The 27,291-nt window shown below is 47.2% G+C and overlaps 1 long non-coding RNA gene across 2 annotated transcripts; it reads right to left on the reverse strand.

Moving 5' to 3' along the window:
- Positions 1 to 26,966, reverse strand: LOC113836927. 2 transcript variants are annotated; one of them, XR_004770461.1, is made up of 4 exons: positions 26,882 to 26,966; positions 9,455 to 9,612; positions 7,686 to 7,758; positions 1 to 5,169 (listed from the first exon to the last, which is right to left on the reverse strand). It is a non-coding gene; the product is annotated as an uncharacterized LOC113836927 (long non-coding RNA). The 2 variants fall into 2 exon arrangements; XR_004770460.1 differs by having other exon boundaries at positions 9,455 to 9,666; positions 26,882 to 26,964.
- Positions 26,967 to 27,291: the final 325 nt, after the last annotated feature.

Here is a 27,291-nt window from a genome sequence, read left to right on the forward strand (position 1 = left end):
TCTGTTCAAAACAGTTTATTTTATTATTTTTTTTGTCAGACAAACACATTGATTTCTGGACCACAGTAGAGGATGGAAACCTTTCACAAACTTATTTATTTGAAAATACAAATATAAAATTATACTTTCCACATCTGTGATGTGAGAGACTGCCATCCACATAGTATTTTTTTTTTTTTTACAACAGGGCTTTAAGAAAGCCACACACAAAGACCTGAAAGATGCTTGAGATATATATATATATATAGATACATATATATGTATATATATAAAAAAAATACTCACTACCAAAGTTCTTGTCAGTTTCATACTAAAGTATAAAAGTAAGGGTGAGGTCAGCCACAGTGCTAGGGAAAGTTTTATTTAGATACATTTATGTCCACATGAAACGCTTAGACTTGCATCCTATTACATATGGAATTCTGAGTTTAACACCATGAATGGCAAATTGGCTAGCCCACGCTACTCAAGAGCACACTCACAGACACCACACAGGGTGGTACAGTATGTACAGAATACAGCAGTAGGAGCCTTCCATTGAGGCTCTGGAACTGTCTCTCAGTCCTGCTCCTTTCCCCTCTCGTGCCCTGCCTCCCGGAAATGGAATCCTATCTGAGACAATACCTTCTGATTATCAAATAGCCGTGTTTGAATTATGGTTGATCCCCGAGAGGGGTCGGTTTTAATTATATGTTTGTTTTTGTATTTTAATTTACATTTTTTTGGTGAGAAAAAAAAAGAAAGAAAGAAGAAAACAACTTAAACAGTATAAAGTTTTGCTTCACTTCCAGCATTGCCTTGTGTAGTGTCTGGACTCAGCTGATCTTTGTTTTCTGCTGTAGCTGAGAGTGGGGGAGCTTCCCAGTGTCTCTGTTCTTACCCACAGCCTGCCCCTTTTCTCTACTCTCTCTCTCTGCCTGGCTGGCTTTTGCGTTCCCTGGAGGATCTGGTCAGTAAAGCACAATCAAGAAGAAAAAAACAAAACAAAACAAAACAAAAAACCCCCGCTCCCTACAACCCCCAAAATCTCTCCCATCCCTCACCTGCCCTCCAAATTCCCTCTGTTCCTGTGTGTCACTTCCAAATGATAGAGAGAAGTATGAGTTAGTGTTTCTTTTGTAAACAATTTCATATGCAATATAATACAGAAAGCATGGCTGACCTTCAATAAAAAAAAATGTAGGAAACTATATTGCTTTAGTCTCGAAGATGCTGCAGTCAGTGAACGGCAGAATGAAGCAGTGTGGTAGGGGTGGTGGAGGCTAAGTCCCTAGCCCTCGTTTCCACTAAAGATCAAAATAGCTTTTGTTTTTCTAGTTGGAATCAAAAATAATTTCCCCCCAAAATTCTCAAATGAAAAAAAAGAAACAAAATAAAAACAAACCAACCCCCAAAACAAAACAAAACTGGACACCTTTCAGGTCATTAGAACCCACAATTACCCAATGATTTTCATACTAGTCTAGCAAGATGTGTGTAACATTCACTGGCTGTGAATTGCTGTGCATTGAAACATTAAGTTGACAGCAATCGAGCCATGCTACCTTAAAGCCCAAGCTACAAGTTCAAATTAAGAGAATGGTTATGAAGGATAAAAAAACCTCAAAGGCCTATTGGGGCTTCATTTGACTCAAGCCAATGAGCGATGGGGATAGAGTGTGAGGCTGTTTGGTTTTCCCAAGCAGAATGAGGAAGGCCACAACCCACACACACAGTGGCTCCTGGGGAGGAAACCCAGGCTTGGTCATCTCCACCAGCCCCACATCCAGGCTGAAGTAGGAAGGGGACCAAGAGTCACTGCCACTCCATCTCCCCTCTTGGGAGGAGAGGAGCCTGGGGTCTCAGGCAGATGGATCTGGAAGCCAGAGAGTCCCCTGGTGGCTTTTGATAATGCCAGGGAAGTGCCGTTACCCAAGAGGGTTTCTTCCCTAAGGAGAAGGTCCCCGCAGTTGCTACTGAGTTCAACTGAAACAAAGACAAGGATGGACATCAGTGTTAAAAGAACTTACAAAAACTGTTTAAGATGGACTTCTAGATGAGGAGGGGAGACTAATGTGAACCTTAACCTAGGTAGCCACTTGAAAACATATCAGATGGTCACAAGATTTGTGCTATGGGCTACTGGGTCTCTTCAAAATGTATATAAACATCTAAAACATATTCACACAGATTATCAATTTCTTCTGAGCATCCTTAAAAAAATATTTTTTTCTCTTAGTAAAATCATTTTAATATACCATGCCTCCCTCTTTTAAAAAATAAATTAAAAAAATCCAGTTTTGCATATCTAGTGTTTGCATTTAAGGTAGTATGGCACACCCCTTCACAGAGAGGGGGGGCGGGGACCTACAAAACGCCATAGAGTCGGCTGGCGTTTGAACATTTTGAGACCTTGGGTTAGTTGAAACCACATCAAATCAGCAAAAGTAAAATAAAATTTGAACTTGGAAAAAAAAAAAAAGGAAAAAACTGCCCCCAAATTATTAGCATTTTTTTCTTTTCATAAATAAGAGAAAGTCCTATCCTTACTGGTCCTAAATCTGAATAACTATGTCTAATTTTTTTAAACCTTAATTACGTTATACCTATCAATATGTACTAGAAGAGGAGAAAAAAAGTCACTACGCTAGTACCAAGACAGCACGCTTACAAGATAGCCATTTTATACATTATTAACAAACGATGATCAACAAAGAGTCTTCTATGAGGTGATGGGGATGCGGAGAAATGGGCGGGGGCTGGGGACAGGACATCACCAACATGGACTAAAGAGTAATTCATTCCCTAACTAGACACTGAATTGCTGGGAATTTAGTGTCTCTCACTTTCTCTTTGTTGCTGTTTTTCAAAATAAAACTTCAATTTTGTTTTTTTTTTTTTTTTACTTAAATAAGCTTTGTATTTTAAAAGCATCCAGCATTTTACTCAGTTTAGTTGTTTGGAAACTTGAAAACAAACAAACAAACAAACAAAAAAACACCCCAAAACCCAAAACCTTCCCAAACAACCCAGCATTTTATTTTAAAAACAAAGAACATGATTTTCTTTCTTTTTTTTTAAAGTTGCATTTAATTAGAATTTAATTATGATGGAAGCAGGCTTCTTTACTTTCTTTCTGAATTAGCTTTTTGGAGACTTTTAGGTTGAAGATGCTTTTGCGCTACCATGTCCATGAATGTCTATGTTAGTCTATTGTTAGTAAAATTTATAAAAATAGGAGTGCAGCAGTTCTTTATAATAAATGTCGCATTCAGTGTCTCATACTGGCTGTGCCTTAAGTACCAAATTTATAAACGTAACAATTTAAAAAATATTAATAAAATGTCAATATCACATTTTAAAAAAGAAAAAATATATATCCACACTACAATACGCTTTAATGCCACCTATTGAGTTGTACTTCTACAGTTTCTGTTGCCGACCTATTACCAATATTTTAAAAAAAAAAGTTAAATTAAAAAATATCCTTCATCCTAAGTGTCTTCCCCCAACTGAGGACCATATATTATAACAGCCAAATGTCAAACATGTGCAAACAGGAAACTGTCAGTTTTTCCCACCAGTCACAGTGCAGTGATGTTTATACTTTTTATTTTTAAAATTCTGTTTACATCTACAATAAATTAAAAAAAAAACTCTTCCATAGCCTCTCTGATGATACTTGCAGCACTGAGGTATCAAAAAAAATATATATATATAAACCGAAAGGTTGCTTTCCTAATTTGTAAATAGAAAGTGAGTGGAGAAAGGGTGTGTCATGCAGGCTTATCCACTCCTGGCCCATGGGCCCCCTCTCTGGGGGCAGAATGGGGGACAGGGTGAGGAGAGAGACAGAGTACCCTAGGGACCTTTGGAGGTGCTGAAATGATTGGACAATATAAAATGATCAGATATTTAAAAATTAAGACTGAAAAAGAATGTCCCTACCCTGCCCCTCCCCTAAGCCAAAACAGGTGTGCTTTGAAACTTTAAATATGTTAAATATTAAAATTGTAGCTTTGTTTTTTTTCTTTAAAAAATGTCTTGGGAAAAGCAGTTTTTCATATTTTAAATAAAAATCTAGCTAGACCATAACATTTGAAGCTGTGCACAGAGAGATTGCTGGGCTGGCAGGGTGCTAATGCGGTTCTTAGGTCTACCACACCAACAGAGGCGCTAAGAGTGGAGTTCCAGGTGGCCCTGGCAGCTGGGTGCTCTTGTGTTGTGTAGTTCCGGCTTCATCAAGGTTCCCTCCCCTCCCTCCTTCCAGGGTACCTAACTGCCTGGGAGCAACTCCCCCACAAAAATATTTTTGATTCTCTTTTTTAATAGTTTCTATGTAGTTAATGGAATTCTATTTACAACTTTTTTTGTTTGTTTTTTGTTTTTTAGAATTCACAATTTCAAAAAACCTTATAATACGACCTCTTTGAACAGAAAAAAAAGAAGTACTCATAGAAAAGGAGGACCCTCAAAACACGGCCGTCCTTACCTTATTGCCGAAAATAGACTTAGGTTAACAAAGAGACGTCACAAAAATGAACTGCCAGAGAGTCTGTTAAGCAGCCAACTGCATGTCACTTCTATAATGTAACATAGAGAGTCTATGCCCACCTCCCGCCCCGCACATCACAACTCTGCTTAAGTGTGTGCTAAAGTCCCAGATGAAAATTCTTACAGTCTCAGCATTGGTACCAAAAATGGAGAGTAACATCACCATCTCAGCATCCGTTAAAAGTGAGAACAGAATCAAAACAACAAAACAAAACAAAATTCCTTTTAAAGAAAAAAAAAGAAAAGAAAACTCCTTAATATATAACAAGTATACTATGGTTAGCTTTTCACTAGGTATTAAGCTAAGGTGACACTAGACTAAGTCAAAAATCACTACCAAATGTGATTCAGGGAGATTTCAAAGGGGAAGGGAGAAGGGGGGGGAGGGAGAGGGAGACCACCAAGAAAAACAAACAGAACCAAACCAAAATCATGGATTATATACACGTTTAAAAGCTGTTGTCTTATATTACAGCAGGTTGGTGAGATGAGATGTAGTCAACCCTCAATCCAAAGTGTGCCACCTCTGCTTGGGATGAGGAGTGAGGCTGGTGGGGATCCAGGTCTGAGGACATCACCTAAACAAAGGACCACTCAGAAACTTCGCCCAGTCTTGCCTGGACATCCAGGTATGCTCTGTAGGGCAGGGAGGTCAGACGTGTCCCGAAGAGAACATAAGTGGGGGAGGGAGAGAAAGAGAAACGTCAGGCACACATATGGTTCATTCCAAGGTCTCGACTACAGTTGTCAAGGGACTAGGTTGTGTGACTGTGTGTGTGTGTGTGAAAACGGCTGGGCTGATGGCTGACTTCCCAGCCTGATGCTGGGAAGAGGACAGACAGATCTGACACAGGGCTGGAAAGTTCTGGAGGTCATGGTGGGAAGTAGAGTCAGCATGGGTCTCAGCTACTTGGTCAGATCACACATGGATAGATAACCCCTTTCTGTTTAACTTTTGTTTTTGAAGCTATGTTTAAGAAAAAACTATGGTGGCACACGCCTTTAATCCCAGCACTCAGCAGGCAGAGGCAGGTGGATCTCTGTGAGTTTGAAGCCAGCCTGAACTACAGAACAAGTTTCAGAACAGCCAGAGTTACACAAAGAAACCCAGCCTCAAAAAGCCAAAAAACATCAAAACAAAAGTAAAAATAATCAATCAAATAAAAAGTGTGACCGACTGAAAAAATGTGAATTTGTACTAGGAGATTATATACCAAGGGACTGATGTTAACTATTTAACAAACAAAAACTTAAAAAACAACAACAACAACAACAACAACAAAACCCCAAACCAAATAACTAGTCCCGGTTCAAGAAAATCCACACAGGTCCAGGATTCAGGTTTGCTAACTGGGTTATCCTGGATTGCCTGTGGGCCTAGGCTCTTCTGTGGATGGTACTAAATGTCAGAGGGTCACTTCTGCTGGAGACAAATGATGGGCCTGCCTGGTCTTTCACAGCTGCTTTGCAGTCATGTGACTTGACTAGGGGGTGGGTTTCAGACTGCTGCTTTCCTGGTTACTACTTTATCATTGTGTAGAAACTGAGTCTTAGGGTTGGAGGATGGACATAGACTGGGGCCAGCCTCTACCTTCCCTAGGGCATGTCATAGCAGCCTTACGAGGAGGAGCGGGGAGAACTGGACACTGGAAGCCCCAGTAGCTGGCATCCCTAGGCAGTCTTTGAGTCCCTCTTTATTTGCTAGCTGAAGCCATCTTCAGCACTCAGAGTTCCTGGCCCTATCAGCCCTCCTCATTTCAGAGGCACCTTACTGTCCCCAAGCCCCCAGACCCGGCTTCATTAGTAGCGAGTAGCTCTCTTGAGACTGTTAGTGGCTTCTGGCTCTGCCAGTGATGGAGAGCAATGGAGACAAGGAACGGGAAAGTTCATACACAGGGTTTATTTGGTTAAGAGAGGCAGTGGAGTTAGTCGAGCAGCAACATAGGAGTAATCTAAACGATTTGTGGAGCTCAACTCAACTGAGTTTCTCAATTGGTCCCCATCTATGTGGTCTCAGTTGCTCAGAGCTAGGATCAATCCCCCAATTCCTCTCTATGAGAGGACAAACCCAGAGCTGTTCCCTCCACCCCTCGCCAGCTCCAAGAGTCAAGAGCTAATGGGATTTTCCAAGTAGGACCTATTCTAAGGCCTCAGCCATCACCTTCCCTCTTCTAAAGAGACACAGTGCTTGCCTTCCTATCTTCCAGCTTATATGCCACTACAAGACAGACGTCAGGAGGACAGACGTCGGGCTTCTATGAGGATGCCGGCCCTCTGCCGGCAAGAGCACCCTCTGGTGCTCTTCCCAAGCACGACAGATACTCGTTTTTGGAGGAGATTGTGGTAAGAGGCCTGCTCACTACCTGCTCTCTTCTGTCCCACCACCTCTGCATTTCCATCAAAGTGATTTAAAAAATGTTTAATTAACTTGAGCTCAGTTTAAAAGGTTAAGAAACTGGCAGGGATCCAAATTCACGTTAGGCAGGTGATGCTGTTAATTTAATTTGCTTTTCGTGTGGTGATCTTGATAATTACCCCATAGTTAACTGGCAAAAAAAAAAAAAAAAAATGTTTTCTTTTCATGAAAAAGATGGAGTCGGGCCGTTTAGCTGCACAAACCCCATTGGCTGAGCCCCAGGAACACACAGGGTCAGTTCACAGGACTTTGAGAATGGTCCTGCTCCCCATCCCCTGGCCCTGGGACAGGCACAAGACCAATTTACCCGCCAATCCATCTCCCTGGAGTGGGCACAATGTGAGATCACCTTCCAGTTTCCCACACTCAAGAAAGAAAAAAAGATGAGGATGGGAAAAATACAGAGATGGGGCTAAAGAACCAAATCAAAATGGACAAATGAGGGGGGGAGGGGGGGAGGGAGGGGGGAGGGAGGGAAGGAGGGAGGAGAGGCAGATGGATGAAGGTCATGATTAAAAGCTGAAGGAAGAAATGAGAGCCTAAGAGATTGGATTTTTTTTTTTTGTCCCCACTTCCTTGGAAAGGGGGAGAGAGAGAGAGAGAGAGAGAGAGAGAGAGAGAGAGAGAGAGAGAGATGTCATGTGATGAGATGGGCATGTGTGTACACGTATGAGCAGGGCACATATGTGTACGGACACGCAGGCAAGGCGGAGACGCATGGCAGAGACGGTAATACCTCAGAGTGAGATGGCAACGGAAGCACCTGCTCAGTGGTATCCATTTGTAAAGGCCGTTGCAATCAAAGGTCCCTAAAATTGCACAATTGTTAAGGTCATCAGTGCGCTATACATGGGAACAGATTGTCATACTCTGGGAAAGGAGATCACCTCTAGGACTAGAGTCTGTGGTTGCCAGCATGAATATGTAATTCTGAGACACTATGCATGGGGAGTTAGGGTGACACTGTCCCCAGCTCCCTCCTTTCCTGACCTGTGATTCCCCCACCCAAGCTTGTATACTGCCCAAGGGGAAACCAAGAGCCAAACTCTGAAGGACTCATGCCCCAAACAATGCCCACAGTGACCATGAACCCCACAGGGCAAATTCAAGGGTCTCTCCATCCTCAGTCTCAACAGATGCATTTGAGGGGTGAAATGTCGGTGCTGATCCAACGGTGATGGCCTGTGATGATTTCAGAAATAACATCACAGTGTGAAGGTACCAAGACCCAGGTTTTCAAGAACAAACAGGGTGTGTGTTTCTTGCTGCTGAAAACTGGAACTGAGTCGTGTTCTGAGCACTGATGGACAGGCCCCCAAATTGACGCAGCTCTGGGCTGAATAACAATGTTTTGGATCTGGTACTACAGTTGATACGAGGGGATTAGACTCATCAAACTACTGATTCAAGTAATACTGGCTTTGGAGGGAATAGAAAGAGGGCTCAGGAATCACAGGGTTGGCTGACATGTACAAGTATGTGAATGTGTGTGTGTGTGCGTGTGCGTGTGCGTGTGCGTGTGTGTGTGTGTGTGTGTGCGTGCGTGCGTGCGTGTGTGATGTTCCTCCAATGCCAGGAGGCATGAATAAAGTTGCCTTGGTCCCCCAGGCTCTCACAATGGCTTTGGTCCCCCCAGCACAGTCCCAGAGACAAGAGTCTGCCCACTTTCTCCCAGATACAGAATCTGATGCAGGATGTAGCCTGGGACAGCAGACACCCCTATCTCAACTCAAAATCAAATTGCCTCCAGAAGAATGAGGCTGACTAGGGCTGAGACTAGCCCTAGTTTTTTTTTGTTTGTTTGTTTTTTTGGTTTTTTTTTTTTTTTCCAAAAATGGAGGGGACTGTCAGCAAATGGGCTCAGGCACATTCATGCTTACACACCAGGAGGGAAAAGAACAATACAATCTGAAAACAGCATGCAAATCTCTTAAGCAAATCTCCATTGCCTGGATTAGTCAGATTATAGAACCACAGAGCATTACAGATATCAAATGCATCTGGCCTTTGGGGGGGGCTGCAGCTAAAGAATGAAAATGGGAACTTACTTGGAACCTGGAAACTGTAAGAAAACATTAGCAAAGGAATGACCTGGGAAGGAGGAGCTTCCCCACTACCACTTTCCAGGTAGGTGGGAGTCCTGCCCACTGAGGTGAGGGGAGTGGCATGAAGACTAACCGCATGCCAGAACAACATGATTTAGGCTATCTGCTCATTCTCACTTTTTTTTTTTTTTTTTTGAAAGTATCCTATTCTTACTTTGTAGCCAGGGCCATGGTGGTATGAGTGGTTCAAGGTTGCAAAGGCCAAAGGGGATGGAGGGATGAGTAGAGCTGTCCGTACATCTTACACTCCATGGCTGGGCCAGCAGATGGGAGCTTCAGCTGGCCTGCTGTTGATGGGGGGTCACCCTGTCTCTTCTCTGCCCTTATGCCTTTCCTCCCATGGGCTGTGTAGAGTTGGTGAGGAAGGAAGAGGTGGGAAGGCAGAGAGGTAGGTACTTACAGCTATGCCGTGGCCGAAGCCTGAGCCAGGCTGGGGGCTGGCTGCACTTATGTAATTCCCCACTCCGGAGTCCTGGCTGGCAGGGCCGTAGAGATCGGCGGCGACAGGTCCTGGGCTGTTGGCCCCCGGGAAGCCTCCGGGCCGCGCCGGGTTGGAGCCTGCCGGGGAAGCGGGCGCGCCAAAATTCGGTTGAGCACTGTAGCTATTCAGGACTGGTGTGCAGAGAATAGAGCTGGGTATGAGGCCAGAAGCCAGGCATGCACCGATCATTACAAGCCAAACACTCGAGGAAAAAAAAACAGCTGAGGCCCAACTTCTAACACTCAACCAAGGCCATGCGAAAACATCAGCAGGGACTCAAGAATAGTCAGCCCAGGCTATCACTAAGAAGCTTGGAGCTCCAGAGATAGATAGAAAAAAATAAACAAAAAACAATCATTCAACACAGTATGGCAACCAACCGGAGGTGCTTCACTGCCCACCAAGTTATCACAATAGAAATAGGTATATATGGAGAGAGAGAGAGAAAGAGAGATTTTTTTTCACATCTGAATTGACGCTCATGCAGTCTTCTAGATTTGGGCACGTTGAGACAGCATTCACATCCCATGCAAACTACAAAGGAACTAGTTTTAGACTACACATTGTGTTAATATTGATATTAAAACATGACAGGAAACAAAAGCAATTTTGTGTCCTTGAAAAAAATCTTTGGGAAAGGGATTTGGATTAATTTTTTTTTTTCTGTGTGTATGTGTATGTTTCATTTCGTTTCACTTTGTTTTGGATCCATTAAATGACCAATTTGTATGCATGTGTGTGTTTTTTTTAAAGACAAAAAAAAAAAAAAAAGATCTCTATTCTGCATCCCTCCTCCTCCCGCCTCCCCACTGGCTACTCCCTCCCTCCCGACCCCTTCCATTTATACCCTGCATGAAAGTTGGCAATACTGAAGTGGTCACAGGATGGGATATGTCATGGAAAGTTTGGGCATCTTAACAGTAATGATGGCGGCAGAGTCCTTCTTTGGGGTGCAGAGCAGGGGATGGAGGGAGGGGATGGGGTGGGAATGGTAACCTGAAGGTTAGCTAAGGCTGGGGTGGAGCCAATGGTCCTAACAGGGTACCCACACACTCACCTCCTACAGGAGAAGGAAAGGGAGGGAGGGATTTAAGCTTTTTTTTCCTTTGGTTTAGAAAAAAAAAAAAAAAAAAGACAAAGAAGTATGAATGCAGAGGATACTAACAAACCAGCTGACAGCTAAAGTGGGTCTGACCACAGTTCATTTTGGTAACATTATCTCAGGCAGAAACCCCAGACTGGGAAAACCAAAGCTCAGAATGTGCCTTGGCTACAGAGGGAGACCTGGCATCCACACAGCCAGAGACTGAGCACTGTCTGGGGGAGGGGCGGCCAAAGGTTGCACCACCTTAGGTTTCATCTTTGCTTATCCCTAACCCCATCACACCTTTCAACTGAGGCCCCTAGACCGTCAAACAGGTGAATTCTGCCTCAGCTTTACACCCTCTTAGTAGATTCAACTTTACTTTCTGTTTAAAAAAATTTTCCAGCATAGGCCTTGGGTGGTGGCGCGTGCCTTTAATCCCAACACTTGGGAGGCAGAGGCAGGCCGATGGATCTCTATTAGTTCCAGGCCAGCCTGGTCTACGGAGAGAGAGCTCTAGGCCAGCAAAGGCTACACATTGAGATCCTCTCTTAAAAAACAACAAAACACCCCTCCCCCAAACCCAAAACAATTTCTATCATAAAAGTAAGCTCTTATTGGTTTTGAGCGAGTGTGAGGCTGGCAGCTGCTAACATGTTTAGAAGAAGGCTCACATCTGCCTCCTAGCTCCTGTGGCATCTCTCCTCCGCCCTGTAACAGCTGTCTTCCATGGCCAAGAGAGTATCTGAAGTGAAGAGTGGAGTCCCTCTTGCCCGGGACCTGTAGCTGGACAACCTCACTTCTCTTGTGACTTTGAAGAACGTGGAAGTGGGCTGATTCTTTCCCCCTTGCACTTGTCACAGGAGTGAGAGAAGAGATTCATGTACTTGAGAAGGACACAAGATGCAAAGTGGCCCAAACCAAGCTGGGCTTGGGCTCCCGCTGCAGCAGAGGAAAGAGGCACTGACGCCTCAGGAAGCCCTTGGGCAGGATGAGCCCCTTTGAAGCACTGGCCCAGAAATTAATAAACAAGACAATGGAGAGAGTGGGTTAAAGAGGAGGGCAGGGTAAAGAGGCTTAAAGCAAGTGAATCACTTCTTTCTCCTCTGGTAGGATGTGTTTCCAGCATGATACTAGACAGGGGCTGGAGAGAAGGCAGGAGAGCCATCTGGAGAACTAATCCAGCCAGAGAAGGATAAGGGCAGCATGCCCATGGAAGAACGCGGTCCAGAGAGACCTCTGTGGAAGGCTTAGAAGGCAGGAGGGCCGCTGGCATTCTCTTTACCCTTGGCAACTTTTCTGGTTCCATGAGCACTTGGAAGCCTGGTGCTTGAGGTGGTCTGGAGGGAATTTCACATTGAGCTCACCTTAGGCCTACAACACCCCTTCCTATGCAGTCATATGTCATCAAATGGTACTAACAGCATAATGGGAAGAAAGGCGCTGTCCTACAACGTGGCTTCCCACCACTCCCAGTTCCATTATTACACACTTGCTCAGCCCAAGCCCCAGTGAAGGCTGGGAGACTTGGCTGGTGGGCAGAGAGTACGGTTGGCAGGCAATAAACACCAGTAGTTCCAAACTGGTCTCCTTCTCCAGGGACAGCAGAACCTTTGCCCTGATAGGTTTGGCCATGGAGGAGCGATGTCTCTTCAGGTTCCACAGTCAACAACAACTGTGGCTCCTGCAGCAGAAGAACCGCACTCCAGACGGCAAGCAACCTAAAGCATATTTGGGAACACTCTTCAGAAAGGGATAGGGACAGACACTTGGTTCTGATAGCCAGCCAGAAGGAAGCTGGGACAAAGGACTTTCTATTTTTCTGGAAATCAGTACAGTTCCACATATTAAGTGTACTACTTGGCTGCTTGATAACCAGGTCACCCAAGAACCCTCTCCTCCAAGCTGTAAGAGGCACAGGAGTGGGCAAGAAGCCAAGTTCCTGTGAGGTGCTCTCTGTGAAACGAAGGGCTCATCCTTAGGCACTAAAACTCAGTTGAAGGAGTCAGGTTTGGTCCCCTCACCCCAGGACCAGGTTAGGAAAAAGAGAGGGGACATCACTTTTCATGGGTATAGAAGGACATCTTGACTATTGTGTGGCTAGTCCAGCTGTGTGTGCGTGCATGTGTGCAGTAATATCTAGAAATATCAGCATGTCTTCAGCAAAAGCTGAGACTGTCATATGGCCTGGGACAAGTCCTGTGCTAGGTTGACAGTTTGGCTCACTACGGTAAGGAGGCTCCCTTCCCAGTCAGCAATTCTGAGCAATGTCCACAGCCCTGGCTTAATTCTCGGTTGGTTCCTCCTTTTGCACCTGACCCCCAGCATCCTCTAGGCTTTCCCAGTCCAGGCAGTACCCTCGAGAGGAGGCATAATAGAGAGAGGAGGGGGACACTGGACTTGGAGTCAGAAGAACTGAGTTTGACCCTGACACTTGTGTGCCCTGGTCCAGCCTGTGTCCTTATCTGTAACACATGAGTAATGCATCCCTTATGCAATCCGAGTTATAGGCTGCTGTGAGAATGAAGAGGAGAAAATGCTCCATGACTTATCGGGTATATGCAGAGCCCAACACAGGTACTGTATGCATATTTAGCAAAATCCAATAGAGGAAAATGCAATCCATTTGCCATACAAACCTGAAGGTGAGTTACAAAAGGGTCTAATCCATCCATTTGGTGCATTTAATCACCCTGGACCTGAAGAAAGTACTCTTGGGGGAGGGGCAATCTGAAAAGCTGGGACACTTGCCATGCCTCAGAAGGACAGCAAAGCAAGAAGAATGTATTTGAATGAGAGTTGGAGGCATTTTACATGAAATGAAAAGCTTCCTTATGCTTAAGAAAACACCCGGATGGCTGACCCAATGAAGCTCTCTTGTCTCATGCCAGGGATGGGAGCAGAAATGGACCAGCAACCTATGCTGGGAACGCAGATCCTTACCTGGGGATGCTAGGCTAGAGCTTCCCAGGCAGCTTCCCCCACACTTCTAAAATGAGCCAGGGAGCTACCGCCTCTATGTGGCTGGCTTACAGACTCCCCTCTAACAGTCTGGTGAGTCTAGGCCAACTCCACTGAGAAAGCACCTTGGTCTGTTTTGATCTGAAAATGGCCCTTACCCTAGAAGCACATCATCTACCTAACTTACCGAGGAAGAAACCAGTATGGTTCCCCACTGTCTCCAGTCACACCCGATTACTGCTACGCTGCTGCTACGTGCTCAGTCCTGAAGGTCACATCCCTGTCTGCCCCAGCCAGAGATCCTTTGTGTCTTATACGATACTCCTTATATGACCAGTATACATTTTTCTGTATTACAAACATGCTGAAGGATTATAGAATCCAGGGCCAGGACTACAGACTTAAGGATGGCCTAGCATTGTATCCCAGCCGTGATGAAAAACTATGTAACAATCAGTGGTCAGCACATCTCTGTTAGGAATGGCAGGGGAGAATTACCACTAGTGCACACTACTGGGCCAAGGTAGGTGAAAGATAAGGAGACAAGAGGTGTCAGGCAGGAAAAGCCACTCACTCAACAGCTTTTAAGATGGGCTCCATCACCCTTGTGTAATAGATGAGCAAACCCAGGGTCTTAGGACTGAACCCCATTCTAACTTGAAAGTACACATGCTTTCAGTCACGATATGGCTCAGGTAGCCCTCTTTGAATCATAGTTCAGTGCTGCAGACATCACTCTGACAAGCCAGGGAGGCTCCCCAAGTTTGGGTGGTGCCTAATAAGATATGGGGACCTCCATCTCTGCTGAGGACTAGGTCACCTTGCACTCTCATAAAACCAAGAGCCATGCAAAAACCAGAACTGCAGTCAGTGTTGGGAGTCAGTAAGCAGGAGGGGGCACTGGCCAAGCCTGAGCCCTTACTGGGGTTCCTGCACCTTTCAAAAGTGCCTGGACACAGTGGGGTCCCCAAATGACTATCTCAAAGGTCATCCCACTCTGCTGGGCCCAGAGGGGAGCTGGGACACCTTACAGCTGATTGGCATTTATAGCCTAATTGCATCTAACAGTATCTCAGTGCCAGGGGATCCAGCAGCTGGGTGTGGGTGGTAGGTGGTGGGTGAGGAGGGTGTCCAGGGCACAGTCCTTAGAGGACCAGTACAAAAGGCTTTCCACTTGAGCAGTCCTGTCTTTAATGATTGTAAAGGCACAGGAGTTTAATCCATTTTTGATGTAAGCACTAATAGCTCTGTGTCCTTGAAGTTCAAAGCGGGCGCATACATGTCACTAATTAACCAAGCGCAGAGCCATTCAGCTCCCTCTCAAGTTCCTAATTAGGTCTTTAATAACAAACAAACTCCAACCTTAGCAAGAGGCCCCCATTTGTCAGCTAGTCTAGGAGTATGCCTGTTTTTCTGTTTATGGTTGCTCTAAACTGTTTGCTCCTAATCTCAGGCTGGTCTCAAAGAAGGTAGAAAAGTCATGCCAAAGAGACCAAGAGCCCTTAAGGCTATCTTTGATGGTGATCTTGTTGGCTTTGGTAGGTAGAAGAGCCCTGAGCCCATAGGGACCCTAAACCTGTCCTGGTGACCTCTCATGCTGGGTGTCTGTGATGGTCAGGGATGCTATGTAGCTATACAACCAACCAGGACTTGAAGCTATAACTACATGCTGGCTTTGCCTTGGGTTCACCTTGCCAGCAACAAGTAAGTTAAGAAAAATACTCCCAGATGATTCTAGCATGAAGCACAGTTGCACTGACTCAAATCTTCAGGCTGACTTGCTCATCAGCAGTGATTAGCAGGTCTTTTGTTATTGAATTTGTGTATGTATGGTCTATCTATGTATTGTGGGTGTGTGCACATGGAGGGCACAGAGGCCAATGTCAAGTGTCTTCCTCTATTGTTCTCCACCTTAGTGAAGACAGGGTCTTTCAATGAACTTGGAGCTCACCTATTTGGCTAAGCAGGCTGACCAGTCAGCTCCAGGGATCCACCTATGTCTACCTCCCCAGGGCTGGGATTACAGATGCAGCTGTGCCTGGCTTTTATGTGAGCATCAGGGATCAGAACTCAGGGATCCACTTGCTTGCAAGAGCACGCAGGTCTCTATTAACGAACACCATCCACAAAGGCAGAACCCTAAAAGGTCCTACCAAGCACACTTAGTGCTGGGAATCTGACAGACTGAAAATGTGATTCTAACTCTGTAAGCACAAGGCCTGCCACCTTCATGCATCCAGCACTCGACAGCTGAATGTTCTCAAGTGCACACTCCACACCCCCACCAAATTCTCTATCACTGGGACGCTCCTGGCTTTCTCTGCAGGCTATCCTTAAGCCACTGTCATTTTCACTGCTTATGCCTCCTAGGACAAAAGATCACGAGCTTTGGATATAGCAGCAATACAGAGCTGCAGAGCTGATGTTACCTACCAGGGCTTATAAGTCTGAAATCCTCATTTAGTAGAGGTGGAAGCATGCCTGGAACCATGTCGTCTGATGCCCCGCCCTTCCTGCTATGGGTTTATCTTCTGAGCTATTTCTCACTCACAAGGCATCTCTGCCCAGGTACACCTCTCGGCCATTTGAACATCCACTTAGCTATTTGAACTTTGAAGGTCAGGACCTAGGGAACTGAGGTGATGAACTCGGCATGGTCCCTAGCATGTCATAATGAGTTTACTCTTCCAGACAGGCAAGGGAAAGAGAGGCTGGCAGGGGAGCCCCTGAAATCTCAGGGGATACTTCAGTGGAAGGTTCAAAGGTTGTCATGCTGGAATAAAAAGAAACCGTGAGGCCAAAGACAGTGAAATGAGACAAGGTGTTTCTTCCAATCATGGAGCTGCTGCTGGGCTTCTGGGCTTCTCTAGTGGGGAGAGGGGCTAGGTTTGTGCCTAATTGACTTTCAGAGTCCAGGGTACCCTGGGTGCTGTGTTTATCTGTAATGCAGAACTCTCCAAGGCCAGGGAACAGGGCCGGGCTGCTTTCCTCACACATCAGTCTCCACCACAGGCACCCACCCAGGCTTGCATTCACTGTTTGCCACGGGCCTGGACAGACCACTTTATTAATATTAATAAGTAGCCAGGAACAAAGGGCCCATTTATTTTTAGCCTTCTTTAATTGTGTAGTAATTACTCATCTACAAAACAAATGAGCCCCTGTTTGCTGTTGCTATGGTACCTGGTGCCCAAGCCTTTCTCCAAGAAGATTGGGCAAGGCGTCTGCTTCATCCATGGACACGCCCCTTTCTCCACCATTGGCCCACAGCAAAGCCCCAGCAACTGGGTAGCCAATGGTCTCCTTGCTCTAGGGCTGTGCTGTTTTTCCCAACCACTTTCCAGGTGCAGTTTGTCCTCGGCAAAGGGAAGGATGCTGACTCCTCCCTGCTGAGAAGTCTGCCTTCTCAGGGATTCCCTCCATTGCTCCATCACCTTGGACAGTGACTAACTTCCTTGAGGCGTATTTTAACCAAAGGTTCTCTTCAAATAATTCCATTCAGCCTGGCTCTCCATTGTGGGACCACACCTCTTCTGGGTCTCCTTTGTCTGACATTGGTCTGAATGGACACAGGGACCAGGTCAAAATGTCAGCCAAAGGACAGCCAGGCAGAACCATGGCGGTGAGGCTGCAACAGTAGCAGGTGCAAAAAACAAAAACACAACAACAAAAACCATAGCATGTCTCCCGAGACCACTTGTAAATGATTTTGGGTTATCGCCTCCCCTAAGGATAGGAGAATTGAGTGGGAGCAGCTGCGCCTTTCTGTTGAGTGTTTAAAAGTTGCAGTCTCGCTCAACCGTTGCTACACAGGTACAGCGCAGCGTGTGCTGATAGTGGCTGAGAACACAGGCTGATGGTGCAGGCTCAAATCCTGTCACTGCCACCTCAGATAAGCTACTATCTTCCCCGAGGCACAGTTTGTAATCTTTAAAATGGTAAGGGGACTGATGGCACCCATTATGGTTTCAGAATTAAGTGGAGTATGGCATGTGGGCTTGGCACACAGCACTTGGCTGGCTTATATAATGTGAGTGACTGCTGATGAACTGTTATTGTTGTATTATTAAAGCTGGGGAGTGGCTCTAGTATTCTCTCATTAACAAGACACCCTTCTTTAAGGGAACTTCCCAGAAGGTGTCTACTTTGAGATGTTGGCAGGAACTCTCCCATTCCACGCTAGAGCGGAAAGCGCTGTAGCTCTCTTACCCTCTGACAGACTAATCCCAACAGCCAATCACAGATGCAGTACTCTTTTGTCCCTTGCCCTATGGTGTCCCAAGCTGGAAAAGGGAGACCTTTCTATTAATATTCATAAGCATCCAGAAACAAAGGGCCCCTTTATTTTCTGTGCACTTTAATTGCACAGCAATTACTTGTCTATACTATCTATACTAAGATTGCAGCCTTGGCTTATTTCATCTCCTGCAGGACTGACGGCCTGTCTCGTATGGAAGGGCTGTCATCAACCATACTGGTGTCCAGGTGTTGCGGTGCAAACCTTTAATCCTAGCACTTAGGCAGAGGCAGTTAGATCTCTGTGAGTTGGAGGCCAGCCTGGTCTACAGAGTGAGTTTCAGGACAACCAGAACTACCCTGCTTCAATGTGTGTGTGTGTGTGTGTGGGGGGGGTGTGCTTTTCCATTTGTGCTTGTGTGTGAGTGCACACTGGTGTATGCACCTGTAGCAGCTGGAGGTTGATGTCAGGTGTCTTCTATTGCCTTCAGCTTATTTTTTTGAGGCATGGTCTCTCACTAAGCTTGGTGCTCACCAAGTGGCTGGACTGGCTTGGCCCGTGAGCCACTGACATCTTCTGTTTCTGCCTCCCCATTGCCGCACCTGGCCTCTTCACATGGATGATGGAGATCTGAACTCCGGTCCTCATGCATGTGCAACCAGGACTTTACCAGCTGAGCCATCTCCCAGTCCATGGAGTCATTTTAGTGACTCAACCTCAACTGCCATTCAGAAGTCACCAAGAAGCAAGGTGGCTGAGGACACAGAACAGAGGCTAGGGAACCCAGGTAGGGGTCACCAGGTATGGCTTTCTGCCTTTCTGCTAGAAGGACAAGAAATGGCCTAGCAGTAAGAATGAGGGCAGTGTGTACCATGAGGGCAAAGGAATGGGAACCAACAGTCCAAGGAAGGCAGTGGGTGACAACTTGTCAGTGAAAGTAGAGGACATGTGGGGCAATGGTGTCCCTGTCAAGGAATGTGTAGTGTGTCTGTCTTCCAGAGTCCCAGGAGCACACACAGCCTCGCCTCCTGGACTAAGGGGATGGAGCCTAGTCATCTTTCTTAGATGGTTTTGTCTTTCCCAGTCTACTGCCAAGAAGAATTTGAACCAACCCCCAGGCCACAATGTGGGCATCGTGACTCTCGACTGGCTTCAAGGTAGTCCAGTCTCATTAAGTCTGTATTACACTACCTAGTGCCACTCTCCCACTCCCAACCTCTCAAGGCCAGGCTTCTCTCCTGGCTTTGCTGGGCACTCTCTGACCATTCAGGAATATAGCTAGATCTCAAATTTGGCTGTGTGATCTGTCCTCCCTAGAGGCTGTGAGTCTCCACAGGGCAAAGACATACCACAGAATCCTTCTGCATTCCGCCCTAGTTGCCATCACCATGGAGGTCTCCTACTCTTCTCTATGCGATGAGCTCAGAGCTAGCTCACCATGGTGATGGAGACAGATGTACATCCAGGGCTATACTATGTAAGAATTATTTGTGACTTGTCTGCCTCTTCCACTCTAACCTGGACAAGGCTGCCAGGGTATGCCAAGCATGAACACCTGGTGTCGCCTACTGGTTTCCCTTCTTGTTGTCAATGTGAATCTAGGCTCCACAGCTGGGTACCAAGAACCCTCTACTCTGGTTCTGTCCAGCTCTGTAGCCTCATTAGCTGTCCCCCCCCCCCCCAACACTGCATTTAATTCTCCAGCCACAGGGAATCATTTGCAAGGCCTCAAATGCATTTTTTTCTGTTCTAGACGTTAATCACATCCCTCCTGTGCTATTCCTCCACATGGAACAGATTTCTGTGACTGGCTTTTTGGTATCATATTGCCATTAATTACCCATTGCCTTCACACCAGGCTGGCAGGTCCTTAAGGGTGTGGACGGCACTTGTGTTCATCCATGAACCCTCAGGAGCGTGGTAGGTGCCTCTGGTTGTTATGACAACTTAATTTTCTTTCTCCTTATCAGTCCCCAAGTTTTCTTTTGGGACTTGGTCCTCCCCACAACCCCCATGTACAAACGCCATTTGGTTTAGAAGGAGATAGGTTGAATGTACAGTGATTGGTTCTTATAACACAAGCCTTAGCCAATCAGCATAAAGCTCCTGCAGTTTTGCTAAAAGTCTGGGCCACCTTCTGCATTGCCTTGCACTGCACTGCACTGAGTTTTTGAGGCAGGTGTCATGCAGCTCAGGCTGGCTTGTATTGGTTATGTAGCCAAGGCCCTGAACTTAACTGGATGCCATTCTTCTGGGTTTGTACAATACTAGGGATCAAACCCAGGACTTCTTGCATGCCAGGTTAAGAACACTACCAACTGCACTACACCTCCAGCTCCACCTCCTTCTTTACACAGGACAGAGTGACCACCTTCCAGGAATTCTCACACCCCTCAGTACCTCCACCAGCGGGAGCGGGTCTCTAGGCCCCTGCCCAATATGCTCTCCTCAATTGTACCCAGGAGACCTACTGCACTTTCCACCACTCCTCTAGAGCACAGGAGTGCCGGCCAACCCACTCAAGGGAGAGGCAGGAACACGTCATCCACTGAAAACCATTCCACTGATTTAAAGACCATTAACATTCCCTCACTCCATTCGCTTCAGGATTAACTTACACTTCGGTCTGGACTTTAAGGCTAGTCACTAATTGCTCTAGAGTTGATTTATCAAGTGCATGGTATTTCTATTACAAAATTATTGATTGTAGCTGATGTATTGTATCCTCCACAGGGCTGATCCAAAAGCCCTTGGAAAATGAACGAAGCTGAGGGCAGCGGCAGGAACCTATTAGAGATTCAGTGACTTAAAACCTACCACCAGTCTTCACAGTTAAAGTCCTGCATCTCTTAGAGATGAAAATTTTAATGACAAGCTGGGAAATGAGGTGTTTTCCAGAATGTAGGCCAGGGACCTGAGAGATGGACACTGAAGTGACACCCTGTGGGTAAGGTAAATCTAGCTAGTTTCAGTACCTAGTCCTGATGGGCCAGAGCATTCTTTCTCTCTGGGCCACTGTACTGATTCTATTTATGGCAACAAAGTGACTGGATCCTAACAAGAGGCTCTCTCCATGACTTTCCCCACACATAGGCTACAGCTCCCAAATGGATGTTTGTTGCTAACACAGGGAGGTTGACAGGAAAGTAGAGAGAGCTGTCTTGTGTCTCCCCACCTCTCATCCCCCATCAGATCTTGCTGACAGAAGTGCAGAAAAGCTATTTGCAGAGGTGAAGGCACACACAGATCCTTTTCCCTCTCTGTGTGTGGTACATGCATGTGTGTAGGTGTACTTACCTGTGTGTGTGTGTGTGTGTGTGTGTGTGTGTGTGTGTGTGTGTGTGTGTGTGTGTGTGTGTGTGTATGCACGTGTGCAGGTATACTTAACTGTGTGTGTGTGTACATGTGTAAAGAGGCCAGAGGTTGATGGCAGGTATTTTCCTTTATTGCTTTTCACCTTATTTTTTGAGACAGGGTCTATCACTGAACCTGGAGCTTGCTATTTTAGCTACACTGGCTGTCCCAGGGGCCTCCAGGATCTGGCTGTGTGTCCACCTAATGCTGGAGGATACAGGTATATGCTGCCACATGTTGCTCTATCTGGTTTTTCCAAGGTCTGGAGATCTGAACTCAGATCCTCATGTTTTCGAGGCACATACTTTACCCACTAAGCCATCTCTCCAGCTCACTTTTCTGTTTTAAAACAAAGTTGGAAGTGGTCGTTATCGGGCCAGAGACCACACTGTGAGAAACGGACTCTCCTGAAAGCCACAATGTACCTGCTATGTCCTCTGGATCGAGGCTACAGGATGTCCTCCAGCATGTGGGGATAGAGGTGGAGGGCTTTGAGACACTTTCACAAAGGTGGCAGCAGAGATTCAGAGCCATCTCAGAAGGGCTGGGATGTCTGTGCCAGTTTCTTGGGCCTTAATCTCCTCCTCTGGTTCAAGAGAGGCTGCATGGTCCTGGGATAGGCATGCTAGTCTGTCCACCTGCCTTCTGGGATGGAGCTCTAAGGTTTCCAGACTACAGGCACCATAGCCTCCTCCTCAGCAAACCCATCCCAGGATGCAGGATGCAGGATGCAGGTCAGTAGCCTGGGGTTCTGCCCTCTGGTTCTGCTCCCAATTGCTGCCCCCACTCCCTAGCCCCAGGTCAGTTTGCATCTGCAGCAGCATCGAAGCCTAGACTCAGCCATTTTCTTCTGCCTGCCTCCCCTGTCCCCAGGGGGACCTTGCAGGAAGGATGGCTCCTCCTGAATTTTTCCACCTGGAGCCTTGGTGTCCTCATTCTGTCTGCTCTGGCACATGCTCAGTTCCTATGTGTTCAAACTCTGCCAGAGCATCGAAGCTTTTTTTTCTCCCCCATGAGGCTTCTGTTTTGTTCTATCATGACATAGCCTTTTGAAGATGGCTATGGATTCTGTGACCTTTTTCCAATTTCTGTGTCCCATGGTAGATTACCTGATCCTATAGGTTCTATCCCATGGCCGGATCAGATGTCATGCACCCTGACACGCAGGTCTGGGTACTAATTACTATTCTCACTTCATATGGTCTTAGAAAGCTAGGGTCAAAAGCTCCGAGGTCTCTGGCACTCCCTTATGGCTTATCACACATGCAGAGAAGACAGTGTGTTCAAAGATGGTTGACCACACATGCCCCAAGTAGAAAACAAAGGTCCCCCCTGCAAGAAAACCCCTCTAGGGAGACCTAGGGGGAAACTGAGTGGCCTCTTCTTTGGCTGTCACAGGCCCATCACGCTTCTCTCTTCCCTGCAAAGCTGTGCCAGTCACCTTCCCACTAGGGATGCTGGGCCATCACCAAGGGATGCTGGGCCATCACTCACCCCACTGGCCCCTTTCATTATCACCACTCATAAGAGGCAATGTCAACATCAACCAGGGACAAATGTACTCCCTGTCTGCAGGGGCTGGTGCTCCCAATCCCTTCCCTACCATATCTTACCTCCCCCGACCCACAGGAGCAGATGACACAGGCTGACCATTTCATAGGGACCTGTGTCCCTGAAGGGCTCAAGGAGAAGCTGAGCTTAGAGAAGCCTGACTGATGGTCTTAAAACAGAACAAAACAAGAAAAGATTTGTTGCTTTGGTCAAGAACAGTGTGGGGAAGATCAGACCTTGGAAGAACCAGATGACTCCTTCCAACCCTGGCTCCACTGGCGTCTGCTATGGTGAGGCTAGAGCTGAGGGTGGTGACCCAGTTCTAGACTGGGAGAGTGGGGATCGTGAGGAGAGGTGGTGGTGGCTGATGGCGAGAACATGGATCCAAGCCCCTTGGCAACATTGAAAACATGGAACCCCTTCTCTTTCCTAGTCCCCATGCTATCTTTCAGACGGCGGTGTTGGGCCGCGCCTTCGGAGACCCTGTAATATCAACTCAACAATGCATTTTCTACAACTACAGCTACAGCTACCAGGACATCTACTACAATGCATGCATTTAGTTCAGTCCCACAGATACATACAATCTAAGAACAGGCAAGGGAGGTGTGAAATGTTTTACTAGACAACAGGTGTTTTGGAGTTGTAACTGATAAAAAAAATAGAAAACGAAAGTGTACAAAAAAAAAAAAAAGAGACATTTCTCGAGAGTTGGGTATGAGTTTGTTTCTTGAACTGTTTCATCTGAACAAGCAAAACATGCAAACCAGCTGGTACTAACAGGAAGCTGGACACTGAGAGAGGATTAATAGGTGTGGACAAACCTTCCCGCTGAGCGTGTTCAGAAGAGTGTTTGAGAGGAGGTGTGCAGGTCCTAGTGTAAGAGGCGGGAAAGTATGCCTCAGAGACACTCTCTCACCGCAGCCCCAACCAAGCAAGAGAAAAGACAACAGAAACATGACTGCTCACACTCACCACCACCATCAGGAGCTCACGGCACTAGACTGGAATAAAGCTGGCAAGTATAAAGTACAGTAAGGAGTCCTGGCTGGGGCCTGAGGGTGGGCATGGGTAGGTGGGTGATACCAGGGGGTGCTCTGCAAGTTCTAAGAGTGATACACAGACCCACCCATGAGGTCACCCCCCCCAAAATAAAAGTACCCTGAAAATTGGTACTGCTGTCCTCAGGTTGGGGAGAGGGGCGGTCAATTGTCAAACTGGATTTATGTTTGGATGGGACGTGATGGGGGGTGGTGCCGCTGGAACTGAATGAGTACGATCAAAATAAACAAACTCTTGACTGAGCACAAGAAAGGATGATGTTTCAGACTTCCAGGTGAACGTGAAAGAAAAGTGACCACTGATAGTGAAGTTATCTAGGAGTCGGCAGAGGCAGCCCCGGCTGGGACACCTGTGCCCTGCTCACCTCAGGCTCTGGGGGAAGTAAGAAAAGGTAGGCAGGCTAGCCCAGAGAAACAGGCTGAGGCAGAAGCTCAAGGCTCCCCCTTGACTACCTCGATACCACAGCCCTGACAGACACAAGTTGCCACCCTGAGAAAGAGCCAAGCTACCTCCCACCCCCATGGCCCTCAGCAGGTGCTTCCTAACACGGGAAGGGAAGTCAAAACGAAGGGGTGGGGGTGGAGTGGGTTGAGAACTAAAACGGGGGGAGGGGGGAGGCTAGATAAAAATAATGACAAAAATGTTGCCTTCCACAAGATATCTAATCCCTAAGCCAAGTCCAGGAGTTCCTGGAGAGACCACATTTCCTGGAGTCTGTAGTCACTTGTCAGGTGTGGCATGGTACCAGGCTCCAGGAAGGTAATCCATGGGTTCTAATGAGTTTGTGAGGACCCCTGATGCAGGCTGCTTGCTCAGGAGGCCTGGGGAGCATCCTTAGCTTTGGGGGAAGAGCTGGAGGTGGGGTGGGGCAAGGTTTGAGGAGCTGGTACTGGGAAATCTGGATTATCAGTGCCTTGGAACCCTATGGGTGCATGTACTGATGTGTGGCCTTCCCCAAATTCACAGCAGAGTGTTTGCCAATGAAGGGCCACTCAAGATAAATTAACTGGCCAACCTTCCAGGCTCAGAGTTAAGCTCATCTTCTTGAGGGAATACGGTTACAGTCCCCCTATGGGCCAAAATGTATTAAAAAGGCAGTTTCCTTCCCCAACTTTACAGCCTTGGTCCAGGTCCTAAGGTGGGGCTCTGGGCTGGGCTATGTAGTCTCCAAGAGCGGATGAGACCACGTTTTCTCTACAGTGGGCACAGCCCAAGCCTACAGCCACTAGGCAGCACTGGGGGTTTGCCCTTGGGTGGGTACCTCAAGCTGAGGATTTACTCTTTGTACTAACCCAGGCTGGGGTGGGCAGGGGTTTGGGGAGCATACTCCTGAATACGATTCACTAACAGTGCAGCAATGAGCATGGCTGACCTTGATGGCCTGTGGGAGATTTGGCTCCCGATGGAAATGGCTACAAATAAAACACCACTGATCCTGGAAACAAAATGTGTGGTTGGAGATGACCTTGAGGGTTAGGAGTTAGAGGGGTGGGTGAGTGGGGCTCCCGCCTGGCTCTGGGAGGGGGGTCTGTGGAGGGCAGGGGTGGCAGAAGGGGATACAGACTGGGAGGCAGCTCTCAGACTTGCAAAGAATCCCATACTGCCCTTTAAACTTGCCATGAAGTCAAGGGGGACGGGGTGGGGTGGGGAGAGAGGCAGGGTTAATTTCGGGTTAAAGTTTAGTTTCATAATCCAAAAGTTATCAAAAGGAAGAAACTGAACAGAGAAAACAAACAACAACACTCACAAATTTCAAGACTGTTCTTTTGATCTTTCTCCCCTCCCAGGCACAGGTAGGAATGAGGCTTCTTGTTTTCATTCCCCCCAAAACACTCAAGTTAACAACCCCACAACCAGAAACAGGAAGATATGATGCAACTGTGCACCCTTCCTAGGGCCTGGGAGTGGGGGACACCGAGGGACACTGGCCAGAGGGCAAGGCGGTGCCTTCAGAGACTAGAGTGGCTGGAAGTTGAAGGTGCCCAGCTATCTGGACTTCCCAGCCTGTCTGCCAATCACCAGCTCTCTGGTCAACTGCCCCTCCGTAGTCCCCCCACCCTCAATTAATTCCCTGCCCAGGCCCCCCAAAACTCCAGCGGGTATCTTGGGGGAAGAGGATCCTTTGTAGCTCGGAGGCAGTGCCAGTTTGCATGGAACGGATTTTCTCTGACATATTCTAATGAGCCTCACCGTGCCAATTTGGGTTTTTGGCATTTGCCCTCTGGGCTTTTAACGCTCCACTTTCTGGTACCTTCACCAGCACCCCATCCTGCCCATGTTCAATTAGTGCTCCAGTGACCTGCTCATGGGGTGTGGTTGGGGTGGCAGGGCAGGGTAAAAGAGCTGGAGCCAAACTACTCAAGAAGAAGGGGCTAGGTGGAGAGATCAGCTGTCACCAGGGATGCCCAGTGCATGGCAGAAAGCCCGTGGCACTCATGGTGGGGTGACACACCCCAGTTCTGGCTGGACCTTACAGTATTGCTAGGGAAGTGTTCCCTGGCCACTGAAGGGTTCCAGATCTTTTTAAAGGCTAGGATATGGTCATGGGAGAGAAAGCTCCAATTTTGTTAGTGCTGCCTGACTTAGAAGGTGGGGCAACAGGGATTTGGGCTACAACAGCTTTACTCCTTTTCTGACCTCAAGGATTGGTCCATATCTGGCTTCAAGGGCTCTGGAAGTTGGTTGAGCCAGAGTAAAAAGCACACCTGCCAGGCTTGGCTGGAGAGAGCCTACTTAGTATCTCTTTGGCCAGGTCAGAGACCCAAGGAAAGGAACCTTCTGAACCTGCCAAAGCCAAGGACGGCAGTGACCAGAATGCCTTGAAATTGGGCTTGGAAAGCCAAAGGGGAAGACAGTTTCTCTTTGTTAATGGGCGCACAATTCTGCTTGAGGTTTGTAGTCCCCTAACTGTGGCTGACTACTATAGGAACAGCCCTGGGTGGCTGGGCCTTGGTGGTGCCTCCATGTCCCCAACCCCTCCCCTAGGCTGTGGTGAGAGGGGTGCTGGACAGATGCAGCCACACAGATTGGCAGGGCTTTTACCTTCCCCTGCATACGAGGCATGCCTGGGAGCCGCCTGCCCCGCACACCTTCCTACCTGATCCTCGAGCCGCTGCCACTGCCGCCGCCGCCACTGGTCCATAAGCCGCTGCTGGGAAGCCTGGAGAGAGGGAGGAGCAGAGTCAGAAGGAGCCAGAGAGGACCCCAGGTCACACAAAAAGACAGATGGGAAGAGCTTCACAGACAGCGCTGGGGGATACAGGTCAGCAGCTCTCAGGCTTCTGGAAGGCACGATATCTTTAGATGTTTGAATCTCACACACTGGTCATTCCAGAAGTGCATTATAGGAAGCACATGGCAGTAACTCGAATATGAGCAGGACCTGTGTCTTCCGAGGATTGAGCTGCGGTCTCTGTTGACCCCACACTGACACATTGATGATGACCCAGGCTGGCCTGCTACTCCTTACAGGGACTCTGGTGGTGGGGTCAGCTGGAGCTCCAAGGT

The sequence above is a fragment of the Cricetulus griseus genome, chromosome 6 (genome assembly GCF_003668045.3).
Source record: "Cricetulus griseus strain 17A/GY chromosome 6, alternate assembly CriGri-PICRH-1.0, whole genome shotgun sequence".
In the NCBI taxonomy this organism is placed as follows: Eukaryota; Metazoa; Chordata; class Mammalia; order Rodentia; family Cricetidae; genus Cricetulus; species Cricetulus griseus.